This window comes from Poromitra crassiceps (assembly GCF_964638095.1).
Source record: "Poromitra crassiceps genome assembly, chromosome: 2".
In the NCBI taxonomy this organism is placed as follows: domain Eukaryota; kingdom Metazoa; phylum Chordata; class Actinopteri; order Beryciformes; family Melamphaidae; genus Poromitra; species Poromitra crassiceps.
The window spans coordinates 20,749,956-20,769,924 of NC_139624.1; the positions used below are offsets into that span (position 1 = coordinate 20,749,956).

A 19,969-nucleotide genomic window follows, 5' to 3' on the forward strand; every position below is an offset into this window, starting at 1 on the left:
AATTATGAATTAACCGATAGGTTAATCGATTATTAGCGTCGGTTAATCGAATGTGAAATTAACCGAAAATTGACATCCCTAGCCACCATACTTTCACAGGAGATGGATCTGGCTTTGATGCACGTCCCACCGTCAAAAAACGCAATTGACGAACATACTCGTCCTTGGCACTCTACGTTACTAAACCAATTGACGAACATACTCGTCCATGGCACTCAATGAGTTAAGAAGCATTTTTTTTTTTAAATTATTATTAAAACATGAGAACAATATTTTATGAATTTGTGGAAAATAAACCTGGCTGTAAAATAAAATTTTAATTGTCTTAACACATTGACTGCCAGCCGTTTTTTTTTTACTGTAGGTAGCTTCTGCCAGGCCTTTTTTTGAGGATTCTGGCTCATTTTACAAGAGCCGAGCATAATTTTCTGGTTGGACTTTGTGAACACAAAGTTCAGAAAAGTACTAATAGAATGTGTGCTTTCTCTGTCTAAAAGAGTTAGTTTGTAGAGTTAGTAGTTATGTACATGTAGATATTAGCCGTTGAGTACAGCATGGTTTCAGCGTCTGGAAATTTATTCAGAGATAAATGGCTTTTTGTGATTTCGATAGAACAGTCACTTTAACCATTCATTTTTGGCATCAGTAAGACCGTCAGACATTCTAAACAATAGTTTTGAACAGTAATTTCCTCCATAACAACAGGAAACACCCCTCTCATTCAAACTCCTCCCTCCGTGTGTCTTCTCCTCCTTCCTCCTGGCTCTACAGCGGGCGTGTCAGAAGCGCGTTGCTGCTGCCTGCCTGCCTGCCTGCGTGCCTGCCTGCCTGCTTGCCTGCGTGCGGACGCTCCTTGTGCAAGTCAAGATGGGCCGGGGAATGCGTGGGCGATGGGCAGATGTTGATTCTGGCCTTTCTGAGGTGTTTCAAAGTGTGTTTCACCTATAATCTATTTTGCAAATCGCTCTCCGCTCTCTGTGTGCCGCTGCCTGCGCGGCCGCTCTCGGGCAAGACAAGTCTGGAATGGATTACTGTAAAATCGCCTCGCCATTTCCTTGAATGGCTTGCTCCCGCGGCAGTTTTTTCTTTGATTTCGCTCGTCTGGGGGAGCACTGTCAACACTTAGTGGGTCGGTAAAATAGATTATACACATTCAATACCTCCAATAATTGTATAGGAGACGTAAAAGGGTTAGATGCACATCCCACGGTCAAAAAAAAAAAAATCATTTTTTTGACGACTCAACTCGTCGCTGGCAGTGAACAGCTGGATTGTGTTTGACGACTCAACTCGTTCTTGGCAATTAACGTGTTAAGTTGTGTGTGTGTGTGTGTGGGGGGGGGTCCATCTTCCATGTTACATGTACAATTTCCCCCAAAGCCAAGCTGCCCCCTGTATGCTCTGAGTGCAGCACAAACAGCAGCTCTGCATGTCCCAGGACTCAGTTATAAATTGCAGGGTAAACTAAGTAATGTGGCTGTGGCTCTGCTGCTCCAAAAGTCCCATACCTAGGATTCAGTGCATAAGGTGCTGCCTGGAGCCCAGACAACAAGAAGCCGGGGTGAGAGCAGGGAGGAGGCTGTGCTGCTGCTGCAGCCATGCGGTGTGTGTGTCCCTGTGTGTTTGTGTGGGGGAGGCGAAGAAAGCGCTGTTGTATCTGGTATGGATAAACTCGATACTGTAGTATTGTATCAGTTTAAAATGTTTAGTATCGAGTAAGACCGAAGTATCGATATTTTTGACAACCCTAAACACACCGGGGATATATGCCTCCGCCAAAAAGCGAGCAGTCGATATCCATGTGTGTCCAGACTTTGACGTTTGAGCCAAATGTGAAGAAATTCCATCAATGCGTTACTGAGAGATGGCGTTACCGAGCTTGAAACTGCCGTTTGTGAGGTCACAGTGACCTTGACCTTTGACCACCAAAATGTAATCAGTTCATCCCTGAGTCCAAGTGGACGTTTGGGCCAAATGTTAAGTAAAGTTATCCTTTATTTATCCCCATGGGGAAATTCATCCTCTGCATTTGACCCATCCTCTACTAGGAACCTTCCTAGAACTAGGAGCAGTGGGCAGCCGCAGTGCAGCGCCCGGGGACCAACTCCAGTTCTTTTGCCATTGCCTTGGTCAGGGGCACTGACAGGAGTATTAACCCATTAAAGTATGCATATGGAGCCAGAGTGTGCGACACTTTCTTTCATTTAAAGTTTATCTTCAGCTGTCAGCACCTCACCACAACCTTTGGTGTGCGTTATTTTGCCTTTTATGGAGTATTAACCCTAACCCTAACATACATGTCTTTGATGGTGGGAGGAAACCGGAGCACCTGGAGAAAACCCACACAAACACGGGGAGAACATGCAAACTCCACACAGGAAGGACCTGGGACGGACCGGGGTTCGAACCCGGGACCTTTTTGCTGTGAGGCAACAGCACTAACCACTGAGCCACCGTAGGCTATGTGCCGAAATGTGCTGACATTTTGTCAAAGCGTTCCTGAGATATCGCATTAACGAGCTAGAAAATGGCGTTTGTGAGGTCACAGTGACCTTGAACATTAACCAACAAAATCTAATCCGTTCATCCTTGAGTCCAAGTGGACGTTTGAGGCCAATTCGAAGAAATTCCGTCAAGGCATTCCAAAAATATCGCATTAACGAGCTTGGAAATGGCGTTTGTGAGGTCACAGTGACCTTGAACTTTGACCACCAAAATCGAATCAGTTCATCCTTGAGTCCAAGTCGACGTTTGAGGCAAATTTGATGGAATTCCGTCAAGGCGTTCCTCAGATATCGCCTTAACGAACATCGGACGGACGTACAACCTGAAACCATAATGCCTCCGGCCTGGCTATCGCCGGCGGAGGCATAAAAAGGGTAATTAAAATAAGCAGGCAATTACTATTGATCGATTGATATTTTCTTTTCTAAAGTGTTGATTGAATGTTGGCAGAAGTACATTTCCTACTTAGAGATACAGTACATGTAACCAAGTGATGAGGGAGATTATCAGCCCTTTCTTCAAAACAAATGTCTGGCAGCAGCAGCCAGGCAAATGAAATCAGAAAAGCCACAGCAAAGGGATTCAAACAGAAGACAGCAGTGAGAAGGGCAAAGGCCTAAAGCTCCTAAATAAAACAACACACTGCAGGTAGACTGTGTGGGCTACACGTCCAGCACACTCAGCTGGACACACTCAGTAAGGCAGAACAAGAAGCTACACACATGCTATCCACACAACACCAAGTTCTTATGTATCGACGCCAGTGGATTAAGAGTCTGGTCTCCTTTTCCAGAAGTCAACATTATTGAAATGGCACTAAGCCCTTTGAACCTCGGACGGACGCGCCACGTGATCGTCCTCCACTCAACAGGCAAGAGACCTCACCCAGAGCAGAAATCACTGTTACACAACTAGCAGAAAACAAGCTACATATAGGCTATACTAGGGTTCAACCATGGGTTCAACTGATATATGGGTCTGAAGGTCAATACTGGTGGTGTTTGTGGCTGTAACTGCAGGTTAAAAAAGGCCCAGGATAGCGTTTTCTGCTCCGCTGACCCTTTTCTTGAGCACCTCTCAACTGAACAGACAAGGTTTTGGCTCCGGTTAAATTTTGACTCGTGACATTTTGCACTCTGAGACAGCATTTAGACTAGAGTACCACCTCTCCTTTCAATCTATCTCTGGAAGGGACATTCTGGCATACTGGCATACATTCTGGCCTTTCAATTTTAAACCAAACGGGGAGGGACAAGCCCGTCTTTATTGTCACAAACATCACACACCGCATGCACGCACGCACACACGCACGCACACACACACACACACACCGCATGCACGCACACACACACACACACACACACACACACACACACACACACACACACACACACACACACAGACAGACAGACTTTTTTTTATGACTTGGCTCTGTCAGACAGCCTCTTCGACATCTTCCTCAAAGTGAAAACCAAGTTGTGAGGTGAGGTAAGGGTCCCACACAAGACCGACTCCCCTCTCAAAACACCCCAATCAAGAACGGAACGATTTCTCTAGGCCTATTTTACAATTATGAAATCATTTAGGTTACTACAATAATTAGGTCTACTTGTGATTTTGATAAGTAGGTCTACTTTTATCCATTTCAGCCAAATTATAGAAATGTCAGCAATATTTTATGTTTTACAGTGGATTCAATTTTTCGTATTAAATTCCATGATTCCGTCCGTTTTTTCTGTTTTGCAGAAATCATATGGCCTTAGGTAACCTAATGTATACAGCGTTTGAATTAGCGCCGCAGTTAATCAAATATTAATGGTGATCAGGATCAAGACTTTGGCTTCCCAGTTCCCACAAACAAACACGATCATTGAAAATCCAGATGAGGCATTCCTATTAGCAATTGACCTGGATGTAACCATGACATGGCATGACTCAAGCATGACTCAAGCATGACTCAAGCATGACGCAAGCATGACTCAAACCCTGACATCGGTCATTTTGAACATGCCGTTAACGGTTAACCCTGTGGTGTAACACACGGTCCTGTGCTGTGTAACAGGACTCCAGTCAACCTCCTGACAAACTGATCTTCTGTAGGTCCAGTTTCACTGTCATACTCCACCAGATCATGGCTACAGCAGCACATGGCAGATTCCATGACATCACCCTGCCATCAGACACACAGTATTGTTCTATGGAGACGCCTTGGTGCTTTGAGAGACAAGTAATATTCAGTTCTGCATGTATATGTTACTATATACTGATATGTTACTATACTGATATGTTACTATATACTGATATGTTACTATATACTGATGTTACACCGATATGTTTACTATATACTGATATGTTACTATATACTGATATGTTACTACTGATATGTTACTATATACTGATATGTTACTATATACTGATGTTATACTGACATGTTACTATATACTGATATGTTTACTATATACTGATATGTTACTATATAATGATATGTTTACTATATACTGATATGTTTACTATATACTGATGTTACACCGATATGTTTACTATATACTGATATGTTACTATATACTGATATGTTACTATATACTGATATGTTACTATATACTGATATGTTACTATATACTGATGTTATACTGATATGTTACTATATACTGATATGTTACTATATACTGATGTTATACTGACATGTTACTATATACTGATATGTTTACTATATACTGATATGTTACTATATAATGATATGTTTACTATATACTGATATGTTACTATATACTGATGTTATACTGACATGTTACTATATACTGATATGTTACTATATACTGATGTTATACTGACATGTTACTATATACTGATATGTTTACTATATACTGATATGTTACTATATAATGATATGTTTACTATATACTGATATGTTACTATATACTGATGTTAAACTGACATGTTACTATATACTGATATGTTTACTATATACTGATATGTTACTATATACTGATATGTTACTATATAGCCTACTGATATGTTACTATATACTGATGTTATACTGATATGTTTACTATATACTGATATGTTACTATATACTGATGTTATACTGATATGTTACTATATACTAATATGTTAATATATACTGATATGCCAGGGAGAGTATCATAATGATGCTGCTAACCCTTACCCGAGCGAGCGCCTGTGTGCTCATGGAGATACTTTCTCCTCAAAGCCAGCTTGTGTTGAGCCACAGCAGAGTCTGCACACACAACTCTTCTTCTTGTGTTGAGCCACAGCAGAGTCTGCACACAACTCTTCTTCTTGTGTTGAGCCACAGCAGAGTCTGCACACAACTCTTCTTCTTGTGTTGAGCCACAGCAGAGTCTGCACACAACTCTTCTTCTTGTGTTGAGCCACAGCAGAGTCTGCACACAACTCTTCTTCTTGTGTTGAGCCACAGCAGAGTCTGCACACACAACTCTTCTTCTTGTGTTGAGCCACAGCAGAGTCTGCACACACAACTCTTCTTCTTGTGTTGAGCCACAGCAGAGTCTGCACACAACTCTTCTTCTTGTGTTGAGCCACAGCAGAGTCTGCACACACAACTCTTCTTCTTGTGTTGAGCCACAGCAGAGTCTGCACACAACTCTTCTTCTTGTGTTGAGCCACAGCAGAGTCTGCACACAACTCTTCTTCTTGTGTTGAGCCACAGCAGAGTCTGCACACACAACTCTTCTTCTTGTGTTGAGCCACAGCAGAGTCTGCACACACAACTCTTCTTCTTGTGTTGAGCCACAGCAGAGTCTGCACACAACTCTTCTTCTTGTGTTGAGCCACAGCAGAGTCTGCACACACAACTCTTCTTCTTGTGTTGAGCCACAGCAGAGTCTGCACACAACTCTTCTTCTTGTGTTGAGCCACAGCAGAGTCTGCACACACAACTCTTCTTCTTGTGTTGAGCCACAGCAGAGTCTGCACACAACTCTTCTTCTTGTGTTGAGTCACAGCAGAGTCTGCACACAACTCTTCTTGGCACCATCTGTTCACTGAGGCCACTCCAGCTAAGCTCTGCTGTCTCCCGCTAATACCCACGATCCTCCGCTGCAATCTGAATTGTGCCCACAGTGACCACCTTTCACCGACTCCTCAAAACTACACTAACCAGCTGCTATTTAGGTTCCAGGTCCACTCAAATGCAATGATAATAATGCATCCTTTGAATAAATGATGCAGACTTATAGTTAGAGCGGACATAGAAAGTTTGGGGAGGTTTGGATATTGTGATATGAGACTAGATATCGTCTTAGATTTTGATCTAAGACTGGGTTCTGCGAAAGGAGGTATAGAATTATAGGTTTAAAAGGTATACTATTACAAGAAAACGAAGTCATTAAACATGTTTTCTTATATAGCCATGATCTACCAACTGAGCAAATATTATCTGATTTTATGCAAACCCCAATGATGTTTCAAGTCCTCTAAGTTTTTAGCTATTTTTGCAACTACTACGCTCGTCGCTTAATGCACTTTTTATGCTCTTTTTCAAAGTTCGGTTGTGATGCTTTTAAATGTCTATTTCATCCTCTTCTTTTATTCTTTTATTTTCTTGTGTCAACCATTTTATGTGAAGCACTTTGAATTGCCTCTGTGTATGAAATGTGCTATACAAATAAACTTGACTTGACTAGATTTTTTCCTAGTTTTAAAGGCTGCATTACAGTAAAGTGATGATGTCATTTCCTGAACTTACCAGACTGTTATTATTATTTGCCTTTACCCACTTAGTCATTATATCCACAGTGTTTGTGTGACCTCACGTGTGGCTTTGACTTACAACTCAACATTTAGCCCGTGACTTCATAGAAAATACAGCGATATATAATATATCGTCATTCAGCCTAAAACGACAGAGATATGGTGTTTGGTCCATATTGCCCAGGCCTGATTGAAATAGTATATAGCAGCAGCTGGTACATGACACTTGTTTAAGCATCAAGGTCACTCACACGCCAGAGCCAAAAAGTGGTCATATTTCACTCAGTGTGAAAGGAGAAATCTCCAACAGCTCTGCTGCAGACAAGGAATTACAGATTGTGCTTGGTGGGGTTTCTGCTGCCTGTTATTCTGAGAGATTCTGAAGGCTGGGAAACAACTAAAAATACTCCCCCTCAACCTCCGGCCCAGTGGCTGAGGAGGAGTTTGATGTGGAGCTGTGGGACAGTGGCTGAGAGGAAGTTTGATATAGAGCTGTGGCCCCAGCTGAAAACAAGAATGACAGACAGCTGTGTACTTTAGTTGCTGGCTATCTGCAGAGGGGAAAACAGGAAAGACGGCCTACGCTCTTAATATAAGTGTTGTCTTGAAATGCTTAGGTCGCTTTCACATATAAGCCGTTTAGTCCGCTTTAACCGCGCCAGAGTTCGTTTCCTCGGATAGTGCGGTTCGTTTGGGGTGGGGTGAAAGCGCAAACGAACTCTGTGGCGGAAAACAAACAAACGAACTCTGGTCCGCTTGAAAACGTGGGTCTCGGTTTGCTTCCAAGTGAACCCTGGCGCGGTTCGTTTGTTGTGTGAAAGCAAAACGGACTAAACACAAGAGCGCCAGTGCATCTGATGCACTCATGCAGTGTATCATGAGTAGAAGATGGTAGAAGGGAGCAAAACAAACACACGTGCACACGTGTACAGTACCTGTGTGCCGCGTCGTGACGTACGTCGTCATAACAACATCACATTTCTCAACAGCTGGCCGGCTTGCCTATCTCCTTCGGTACGTAGGCTACTCGTCTCATCTGCAGAATGAAATGTTCAACAGCTTGCTGCCTCATCTGCTGCTCATATTGGGCACATTCTTGTTAAATCATTATTTGATAGTAACACCAAAGTAAAACCAGAAATCCCAATATCGTAGGTGGTGTTGCTCCATGGTTTGTGTTTCGTGGATTCACTTGTGTTGTTCAGTCAGCCCTCAGCCAGGCAAGAAGCCTTCTAGAGAGGAGAGATTTCCCTTCTCTATTCTGTCCAATAGATGAGTGACTGTTTCGACCATGTGACATTGTTCAGAAAGTTTGGTGCTTGTGACAAATTGCTGTGTGAAAGAGAACCAGACCAAATGAAAATCGCAACAATGTTGCAACTTCACCCCCCCCGAATCACACCGAGTCCACCAGCTTATATGTGAAAGCGACCTTAGTTAACATTACGCAATAGTTAGATCAAAGGTCTTTCAAGTGTCTGGCATCAGCAAACAAGTGGGATTTTCTCCAAGATCTCGACAGCCCTTCACCTCAGTGCACTAGTAGGTACTAAGCCCTTCACCTCAGTGCACTAGTAGGTACTAGGTCCCAGCTAGTTCAGACCTTCACCTCAGTGCACTAGTAGGTACTAGGTCCCAGCTAGTTCAGACCTTCACCTCAGTGCACTAGTAGGTACTAGGTCCCAGCTAGTTCAGACCTGCCAACATTAGACTGTGAAAAAGAGGGATATTTTCAGGGGTATGGGCAAATGCATGTCCTCCCCTCTCCCGCAGAGAACACAACCAGATTGGTTGAATCTGTCGAAACTCTGTCAGTGATGTGATCCTGTTATGTCGATTTATGCTGCCTTGTCAAAAAATGCTTGTGCTAACCCATCTGTATGCTATGTTACATCTGGAGTGGTGACACTGACAGGTATGCTATGTTACATCTGGAGTGGTGACACTGACAGGTATGCTATGTTACATCTGGAGTGGTGACACTGACAGGTATGCTATGTTACATCTGGAGTGGTGACACCGACAGGTATGCTATGTTACATCTGGAGTGGTGACACTGACAGGTATGCTATGTTACATCTGGAGTGGTGACACTGACAGGTATGCTATGTTACATCTGGAGTGGTGACACCGACAGGTATGCTATGTTACATCTGGAGTGGTGACACTGACAGGTATGCTATGTTACATCTGGAGTGGTGACACTGACAGGTATGCTATGTTACATCTGGAGTGGTGACACCGACAGGTATGCTATGTTACATCTGGAGTGGTGACACTGACAGGTATGCTATGTTACATCTGGAGTGGTGACACTGACAGGTATGCTATGTTACATCTGGAGTGGTGACACTGACAGGTATGCTATGTTACATCTGGAGTGGTGACACTGACAGGTATGCTATGTTTAATCTGGAGTGTTGACACTGACAGGTATGCTATGTTACATCTGGAGTGGTGACACTGACAGGTATGCTATGTTAAATCTGGAGTGTTGACACTGAAAGGTGTGCTATGTTACATCTGGAGTGTTGACACTGACAGGTATGCTATGTTAAATCTGGAGTGTTGACACTGACAGGTATGCTATGTTACATCTGGAGTGGTGACACTGACAGGTACAGTATGGTATGTTAAATCTGGAGTGTTGACACTGACAGGTATGCTATGTATAATCTTTAGTGCTGACCCTGACAGGTATGCTATGTTAAATCTGGAGTGCTGACACTGACAGGTATGCTATGTTTAATCTTTAGTGCTGACACTGACAGGTATGCTATGTTAAATCTGGAGTGTTGACACTGACAGGTATGCTATGTTAAATCTGGAGTGTTGACACTGACAGGTATGCTATGTTTAATCTTTAGTGCTGACACTGACAGGTATGCTATGTTTAATCTGGAGTGCTGACACTGACAGGTATGCTATGTTAAATCTGGAGTGCTGACACTGACAGGTATGCTATGTTAAATCTGGAGTGCTGACACTGACAGGTATGCTATGTTTAATCTGGAGTGCTGACACTGACAGGTATGCTATGTTAAATCTGGAGTGGTGACACTGACAGGTATGCTATGTTAAATCTGGAGTGTTGACACTGAGAGGTATGCTATGTTACATCTGGAGTGTTGACACTGACAGGTATGCTATGTTAAATCTGGAGTGTTGACACTGACAGGTATGCTATGTTAAATCTGGAGTGGTGACACTGACAGGTATGCTATGTTAAATCTGGAGTGCTGACACTGACAGGTATGCTATGTTTAATCTGGAGTGTTGACACTGACAGGTATGCTATGTTAAATCTGGAGTGCTGACACTGACAGGTATGCTATGTTAAATCTGGAGTGTTGACACTGACAGGTATGCAATGTTAAATCTGGAGTGTTGACACTGACAGGTATGCTATGTTAAATCTGTGTTGACACTGACAGGTATGCTATGTTACATCTGGAGTGTTGGCACTGACAGATATGCTATGTTACATCTGGAGTGGTGACACTGACAGGTATGCTATGTTAAATCTGGAGTGGTGACACTGACAGGTATGCTATGTTTAACCTGGAGTGGTGACACTGACAGGTATGCTATGTTAAATCTGGAGTGCTGACACTGACAGGTATGCTATGTTAAATCTGGAGTGTTGACACTGACAGGTATGTTATGTTTCTTGAAAATCATCATGTTTGTAGAGATTGGGAAACTGGCTTTTAATTACCATGCTCCACATATACTAAGTGGAACAATCTGCAGAAACTTGCCAAATTCGACAAAATTAGACTTGCAAACAAGACAATCCCCTTGTTTGAAATCATGTCCCTTACGCTAATCTGTCTTTGTATTCTGTTGTTCCTGTTCATGTCTCAAAGCCTCAGCGTAGTCTGCATCAAGGTGGGTTGGGACTGTGAGGCCCACGTTTGCAGTCAGGGGGGCGGCCAAGAGCCTGAGGTCCTGGAGTCTCCATCTCCTGTTGAGGAGGTGGATTTAGATGAGTCTGTGTGTGTGTGTGTGTGTGTGTGTGTGTGTGTGTGTGTGTGTGTGTGTGTGTGTGTGTGTGTGTGTGTGTGTGTGTGTGTGTGTGTGTGTGTGTGTGTGTGTGTGTGTGTGTGTGTGTGTGTGTGCATGTGGGGTTATGGTGCCAGGCTTCAGGGGGCAGCCTTTGCCAGTAGATGAGGGGGCGCAGCGGGAAGGTGTTGGACCGGGTGTGCAAGGGAGTGAGGTGAGAGTTTGTGGTGAGTATGTGTCTTTCTTCCCCCCCCCGAAGTCTGCACCAGGGGCGTCAGGAGAGGAAGAAGTAAGCACTAGGGGGTAAGCTTTCACCTCGTCCACCGCCTTCGCCAGGGCCTTGTAGATCGACTCGTACTGCTGCCGGTGTCCACTCTAACCCAGGTGTCCACTCTAACCCAGGTGTCCACTCTAACCCAGGTGTCCACTCTAACCCAGGTGTCCACTCTAACCCAGGTGTCCACTCTAACCCAGGTGTCCACTCTAACCCACACAGGTTGCCTACTAGGTCTGTGATTCCGCAGCGTGTTGTGGCAGTGCTAGAGCAAGTTCTTGTCGTTGTAGCTGGGGGGCCACACTGCATCAGTGGGACACTGATTGAATAGCAGGGGGGGGGGGTGGATGTAGCCAAGTGGAACGGATGCTGTGGGGTTGCCGTAGCGACCGGAAGTGTATCAGAGTGAAGGACCGTGATTTAGGCAAGAAGAGGCACCTGTTGGCGATCGGCGGCTGTGAGACTGGGCTTTGGTCGCCTCCATGAAGCGCTGGGGATCCCACACGCAGCGTGGGGGAACACACATTTATTGTGGCTGGTCTTGGGCTGCATTTAGCAGCAGCAGCCAGCGTCATATTGAGCAGCTTGTGAGGCTGCGACAGGCTGACGACAGCGTGTGTTGTATCTGGGGAGAGCGGGCTCAGTGTTAGAGAGGCGTCTGGCCTTCCTTTTCTGTGTGTGCCGGTGGACCACCTGTACAAGGTACATATAATGTGTTGCCTGGATTTTGGGGGAGGGGTGGTTTGCTGTGCATATATCGGATATGTTGGTTAACCGATGTCAATTTGTATTTGTGTTCTATAGGGCTCTTTGAGCAGGTACAGCGTACAGGAATAGTGGGGGGAACCCGAGCAGGGGATTGGCTGTGTAGCTGGCGGGTTTAAACATGGTTGTTTTCTTTCTGGTTTGTGTCTTATGGGGGAGAGTTATAAGTGTGGGGAATTAATTATGTTTTCTTTCATTTGGTTTACAGTTAGTGGGCCACTGCCTTGGTCCGTTTATATTTTCTTTTGTTGCTTTAATTGTTATACTGTATTGCCATCTTGCTGTCAGCCAACCTGCATTATTGTGGTGCTTAGAGCGGTTTTAATGAACAAACTTATATATTTTTCTCTATAATAAATTCTTCTATTTTAATAAGCTGCTTCGTGGTATGTGTGCCTTAACGGCGTTGGAACCTGTGGTCTGTGGTATCTAGTTGCCACATTAATGTCCTGTTTCTTGTATAATCTGTTGTTTTCTGTACTGTAACTTCCGTGTTCTTTTATTGTTTTATATCATCTACTTTTGTTTTTAATGTTCTGATGATGTATATAGGCTACTGTCTGTAACACTTCTGTGTGCTTTTATTGCTTTTATATGTCCTGTAATCAGGACATATAAAAGAGCTTGATCCCAATGGCCTTCCCTGTTTATATAAAGGTTAATAAATAACAATAATAAACAGAGGTGCAGTAAAACATACAATACGGAGGTTATTCATGTAACATGTTAATATGGAGAGTGACTTTGGACATTTTTATATAACCTGGCTGACATGAAGGTTAGCTCACCAGAGACCTGCACGGCTCATAACAATTACCTGCAGAGTCATGGAGGAACTGATGAGCTGGCCTGCCTATTAACAGCATACTGTTAACCATTTGCACCTTTCTTTCTGGAAGCTTCAGTCCATTTATCAGATTTCTCTGAATCAGAAAGACTTTATTGATCCCCAATGGAGGAAATTATGCAACTCTACAGTTGCTCACATTTATGTAGGTAAATAGCCATAGGGAAATGTAAGAAGAATAGACTGAGGTAGTAAAAATAACAAAATAAAAAATAAAAAATAAATATGTAAATATGTTTCTGTAGAATAAGAGAGTACGGAATGTCTACTCTAAAATATGTACAAAATTGATAGTATTCTGTTACATCCCCACAGGCCATCTTGGTAGGAAAATAACAGGTCACTGTAATCAATTAACAGGTGATTACAATCAAATCTGACACAAACAGCCAATGAGGTGAATGGTTGAAAAGTGCAAAAAGTAAGTTGCAGGTAAACTGCACATTAAGTATTAGATACCGGTAGTCATTGCACATTGGATTATTCTCACACTGGATTACTGGATAATTATTCATTCTCACGATAAATAATGAACGAGGTGTCCTACATCCGCTTGAAACTGATGAAAAACTGAAATAAAACGTTACAACCCCGCAGCCAGCCAGGTGAGCTTGTGTTCAAAGCTTCATGTCCAAATTACAACGTCAAGTATGCCAGCAGTTGGACAGGAAAACAGCAAAGCATTTTGCTTCCAAAAGAGACAAGGAAATGCACAATCAATGATAAAACATTAGCGCAGAGAGAGAGGAGACCTTCCGTTAACCCTGGCTCCCTGACAACCGGCTCCATTCAGCCGTGCCGTGCCGGGTGCCAAGCCAAACAAAGGGCCGCATCAGCTCGTCTATCCTTCTGGGAAGCTTCGTGTTGAAATAGCCTGGTTGAGGTGCTGGCTAACACTTGACTCTCGCTGTAGAATAGTTTGGGTTTGTCCTTTGGGCAATCATATGATTAGCATAATTCCTGTTTTAATGAAAAACTCTGGGTCCCAAAGCGAGGCGTACTACAGTTGTTGCGGTTTTAGTCGTCAAGCCACGAGACTACACCAAATATCCTGGCGATTTAATGTGAACTTGCCTGTGGAAACGTACACGCCTAGTAGCCTACACGTATTTCAGACGTTTTATGAATCGCTTTTATAGGAGCCGTTCGTAAATTCGGCGTAAAAGTGATCCACCAAAAAGCACTTTATTTCAATGAATCTCAACTTTGAATTGGTCCAAAGCGCTTGCTTCAGTCCACCACGGTGTTTGGTTGCAGAAGATTCGGGGAGTAGCGTTTTAGCGGAGCAAAAACCGCTGCTTTGTGACATTTTGATGTCATGTTATTAAAAAACGAAATCTGCTTGCTGTAGAGGGTGAATGCCGAATTGAAGAGCGGACCCACAATCGCTTCGTAAACGCGTGGTCTGCCTATATCGACGTTTATATAAGATAAACTACTAGGCAACATTAAATTCACATGCGGCTTGTATCGGGGCTACCTGCGCTCAGTAGACGAGCAGATCAAGTTGCCTCAGATCACATCACATCTGATCTCTCTTTAGACCACATCTAACGGGGTGTTGCCAAGCACAGGTGCTTATGCTAGGCTATACATTTTCACAGTGACATCAAGTTACCAATTTCCACACAACTTAAGACAATGTGTCAATACATTTATTATAGGTGGGCGTTACACGCCAAATCTGCAGGTGGAGATCCTAATGGAGGAATAGAGTGCCTTGTTGCAACAACATATTTAAAAAAAGAGTCTTACCTGCAGTCATGGGCTTGGCTTCATAGATGAACTCCTGTAACGTTAGCCTACATGGCACTAACTGTAACGTAAACGCTCATCTACCTGACAAAACGGCTTTGCAGTCACAATGGTATTTCCGACAAACGTAACCCTTCCTCGTGGCGTTTGCAAATTTCGCAAAGTAAAAAAAAAAAGTTGTACCGGAGCTCGCCGGGAGATGCTTGCTAAACTAACGTTAGACTTGACTTTGAATTGTGTGGAGGAGCAGCAGCAGTCAGCCAGCTGAGCCTGCCCGAGCCATGCATGATGCACACAGCCTGGTCTGGGTTTGGCCCTGAAGCGCGACTGGCAGGCCGCCTCGCAGCTAACAGGACCCGCCCACAACCAGTGTTGACAGGTGTTATGCCGAGTTTTGCCCCCCGTCGGCAAATGCCTCCCCATTACTAAGTTAGTTTCATTAGTAACTAAGTTACTAATGAAACTTCAAGTTACTCACTGCATTACTTTCTCCAGCAGGGCTATTTGTGACGCAAACGTGTTATGCAAACATGTACATTGATTGTGTAGGCTATTGAATGCTTTGGCACTGTCTTGTTGGCCTCTTTTTACCACGTGCGTGGTCTGTTTGCCTCTCTTGCAGATTTTACAACAGAAGCTGTTTAAAAGATTGTTGTCATCACTGAGCAGGTGTGCTCTTCATCATGGATTTAATTTTCTTTATATGCTGTTACTGTAGGAAAAAAACTGATAGTTTGAAGCATTAGCTGTGCTTACGGTGAAGCGATTACACCTATTCACACTAGCCTACTTTATGCACATGCAAAGTCTGAATTTTGAGAAAGGACATAGCCTAATTAAGCAATTTTGTGGGGTGTAATGGAAAAGTAGCCTACTGCTGTAATATAACAAGTAGTGTAACAAATCCTTTCACGATTTCACGATTTCAGACGGCAGCCCGTCTTTATTGTCACACGAACACTACAACACATGCATGCGGCCACAACACACACTCATGCTCAGGGCCGATCCTGGCCATTTGGGTGCCCTAAGCGTAATTGTTCTGTGGTGCCCCCCCCCCCCCCGTAAAACTTTCAATAACTGTCAAACGAAAGACTGCAAAATCATTAATTATGAACGATACTAGTGTATCTCACATTTCATTACATGTGGGAAACAAACAATTGTTAGAATTACTGTACATGTCAGCAAACAAGTGATTGTTAAACTGTACATGCAAGCAGGGGCGGACTGGGATCATAATTCAGGCCGGGCATTAGATACCAAGCAGGCCAGGCCGATACAGGCCGACGTGCGTGCCGGCGTCCGAAGGGCGGCGGCGAAAAATTTGGGCTGTTTGAAGCCCAATTTGGGCTGTTTGAAGCCAGATTTGGACCGTCTGAAGCCCGATTTGGGCCAGTTGAAGCCAGATTTGGGCCAGTTGAAGCCAGATTTGGGCCGGTTGAAGCCAGATTTGGGCCGCTTGAAGCCCAATTTGGGCCGTTTGAAGCCCAATTTGGGCCGAGTCCAATTTTACAATGAGATGCACCCTGAATAAAGTAATAAAACCACTAGTAAACCAGTAGGCGGCGCCTGGCCTGCTGTTCAGTGAGTGGCCTGACTGAGGGCACCAAAAAAAAAAAAAAAAATTTTTTTTTTTTTTTTTTTTTTTTTTTGGTGCCCTCAGTCACGTGATGCCCTACGCAGTCTGCGTACTCTGCGTAATGGGTTGGAGCGGGCCTGCTCATGCTGACGGTGGCCGGTGAAATATGTCCTCTGCATTTTACCCAGGCTTGTCCTTTCCTCCAGGGGGCAGGCCAGGAGCAGTGGTCGCTATTTCTTTCCAGCGCCCGGGGACCTTGATTGGACCATCATTGGACCAACTTCAGATGTTGTCGTCACTGGTCGGATGACGATCTTCTGCATGTTTTTAGTGGGGGGTTATGTACGGAGGAACCCCCTGGGGGGTACGGGGAGAACATGCAAACTCCACACAGAAAGGCCCTTTCGACGAGATAGCCCACCTGGGCAGTAGGCACTGAAGATATGGGGGGGTCACAACTCCAGCGCCCACAGCGTCCCAGGTGGGAATCGAACCCAGGACCTTCGAGCTGTGAGGCGACAGCGCTTACCACTGCACCACCGCACCCCTTTTATTACTCCCAAATTACTGTTGGCAGGGAGTAATAAGTAAAGTAATATTACTTTGGAAAACAGTAATGAGAGTGATAATGTATATTACATTTTTTTGAGTGAGGTGCCGGCGTGCCGGGCACTACCCACAACAACCCATGTCACTAGGGACGTTGGCAGCCTCCGAGGCAACGGCCTTCCAGTCGACACTCAGGGCAAAATACTCATCCAGAGTGACATCCACCCTCCCTGCTCCGTCTGCTCTCTGCACACAGAAGCCGCACCGGCGCCCTCTACTGCAATTTGCACATTGGCGCATCCAGGTGAAAGCGTAGCATTCGTAGTATTCCCATGTCACAAGCATTTTCCTATACCAATATGAAGCTACAATACACACAGCTCATTGGCTGTTTGTGTCACTTGATTGTAATCAACTGTTAATTGATTACAATCAATCACCTGTTATTTTCCTACCAAGATGCCTGGCCATGTGGTGATGTACAGTCAATGGATGTAACAGAATACTATCAATAGGCTACAATCCTATCCGTGTGTGTGTGTGTGTGTGTGTAAGCAGAATTTTGTCCGGCCACAGCTATGCCATGTTACGTGCAATCGGGCTGAAACTAGCAGGATTATTAATTAATAATAATTAATAATAATAATTAATTTTAATTAGGTGATTGCCCTAATTACCTAATGATGTGATGTCATCAGTGAGGATGTCATCAGTGATGTCATCCTTCCTGGTGCCAATAGGGCAGGCGAGGCCACGCAGTACGCGACACACAGCGTGAGATTGCTAGTAACAATGAAAATGGCATGAGTCATGACCGCATTTTCTCATTCGAATGCTGTAGTAGCGGTTACAGCATTCGAATGAGCTACTAAGTAGCCTATTCAGTGTGCGGTTAGTTTGAGATCAGCGCCAATTTTTATCCAATCAGAGAAAAGTTGTCATTTTCTGGGAAACGGAAGGTCGGATCGCGATGCCTAAAAGACTACATCCGTGAGTCTCTAGGAGTTACATGGTTGCGGAGATACGTCCGCCCTGCATGTAGGACTACAGAAGAGAGATATAGGACAGTGGGGGGTTCGGGGTCACTGACCAAATACTCTAATTCAGTGATTGCTGTCAGAATATAGAGCCATTTAACACTTATTTTAATAGGCTACAAAGCATCGCTGAATGTACCTTTAAATGACAATGCATCAGTGAGTCAAATAGAAAACCTCTCTTTATACAATAAGAAAACCTGATGAATTTAGACTGTGAAGATCTTAATTTATGCCCCCCCCCCCCCCTATTAAAAAAAAATCCTAACCAGGGGCTCTTGGTTGCTTCTTTTTGTATGCTGTCCACAGCTCTGGCCAGTCATTATTGGTGTCTACAAAAAAAAAACAAGAAATACTACTACAACTAGAATTTGCCCACCCAGATGAGCCCTGTGGGTGAATTTTGGGGTCTTGGCTCATGGACTATAGAATTATTCTCAAGAGAATTGATATTGCAACATTTTATTTGTTTTTCCAACACGCACACACACATACATTATAACTCTGTGACGATGATCCACGGTAAAGATCATCTCTAATTTTAAGTGACACAATGCACAAGAATGGCACCAATGACGTACAAGTTTGGACTGGACACACACGGAGCAAGAGAAACAATTGTAAAAGAGTGAACAGTGCCTAGCTACTGGAAATGTCTGTAGATTTTTCTGTCCGTTTCCACAGCTGTACCAAAGTGCGTTTCACCGGCCACAGCCAGGCCTTTCTCCATGGCTTCACCGGCCACAGCCAGGGCTTTCTCCATGGCTTCACCGGCCACAGCCAGGGCTTTCTCCATGGCTTCACCGGCCACAGCCAGGGATTTCTCCATGGCTTCCAGCAACCAAGAAGAACACTGAAGATGCTTTTTTAAAAGCTGGGCAGTCTTTCCAAAAACATCTAACCTTTCATGTCGACACTGAAGCCCCCCTCAAAAACAAAAAACAAAACAAATCATTGTCATAATGACCTTTGTTTCTGGCTCAGGTAATGATGATTCACATATACAAAAAAAAATACAAATAAATCAAACCTATAAAGCAACAAAGTCATTTCCACAAGAATTACTTTGTAATAACATGTAGAAACATAATAGTTAAAACAGTAGTAGTATGTACAGTACATTTGATATCTAAGAGTGAAATGTAACATATTGGCGATGACCCTGAGGTGTCAAACCTCTAATCTCTGCCTGGTCCTCTGATCCAGAGGCGAGGACTTCAGACTGTGAAGAATCAGTATGATCAAAGGCCAGTATGAGAAATCCAGTTGGCGTACTGCAAATATCCCATTTTACAAATAGATAAACATTGAATTAAACATTGAATCCAATGGCCTGATATGCTCTGGCTTACCTCAGATCTTGTGCACATCAATTGATTTCTCCCAGTTTTTACCATCCGGATACAACGCAAGGCCAAAATAACGGGAACACCAGCATTAAAGAGGAACTAACCCCAAATCTGTGTCAAGCCTGACATCTAATGGTAAAAAGAACGCTACTGACATTTTCCGTGATGTTTTGCAAATAACGGTTGGTTACATTGTAACCCAGGTTATCTGAGTGGAGATTCTCTCAACCCTAAATATTCCATATACACGGGATTATATCCTGATTCAGCGCAGCTGTCGTGAATTAGATACATAATCACACCACCTGTGTGATTGTGTCTGTGCGCTGATTGGCCCAAATGCTGATTGGATAATCTGATTGAAAGCAGAGCGGCTCTTAACTGGAGAGAGTCTCCACTCAGATATGCCTGTGAACAACTCTCTCTTCTTAAGTTAAGTGGACCAAACACACTAATTATGTGTATTATAGAAGCTAATCCACGACAGCTGCACTGAATCAGGATATAATCCACCGTACATATGGAATATGTTGGGTGGAGAGAGTTGACACAATAGATGAACACAAT

The 19,969-nt window shown here is 43.8% G+C and overlaps 1 protein-coding gene across 2 annotated transcripts in view; it reads right to left on the reverse strand.

Annotated features, from left to right (window-relative positions):
* Positions 1 to 15,076, reverse strand: part of eps8a (EGFR pathway substrate 8a, signaling adaptor) — a 109,913-nt gene extending 94,837 nt beyond the window's left edge. For both annotated transcript variants that reach the window (XM_083632250.1, XM_083632249.1), the window contains exon 1: positions 14,886 to 15,076. The gene's annotated coding sequence lies outside the window, so the exon portion shown is untranslated. The remainder of the gene's footprint in view (positions 1 to 14,885) is intronic.
* Positions 15,077 to 19,969: the final 4,893 nt, after the last annotated feature.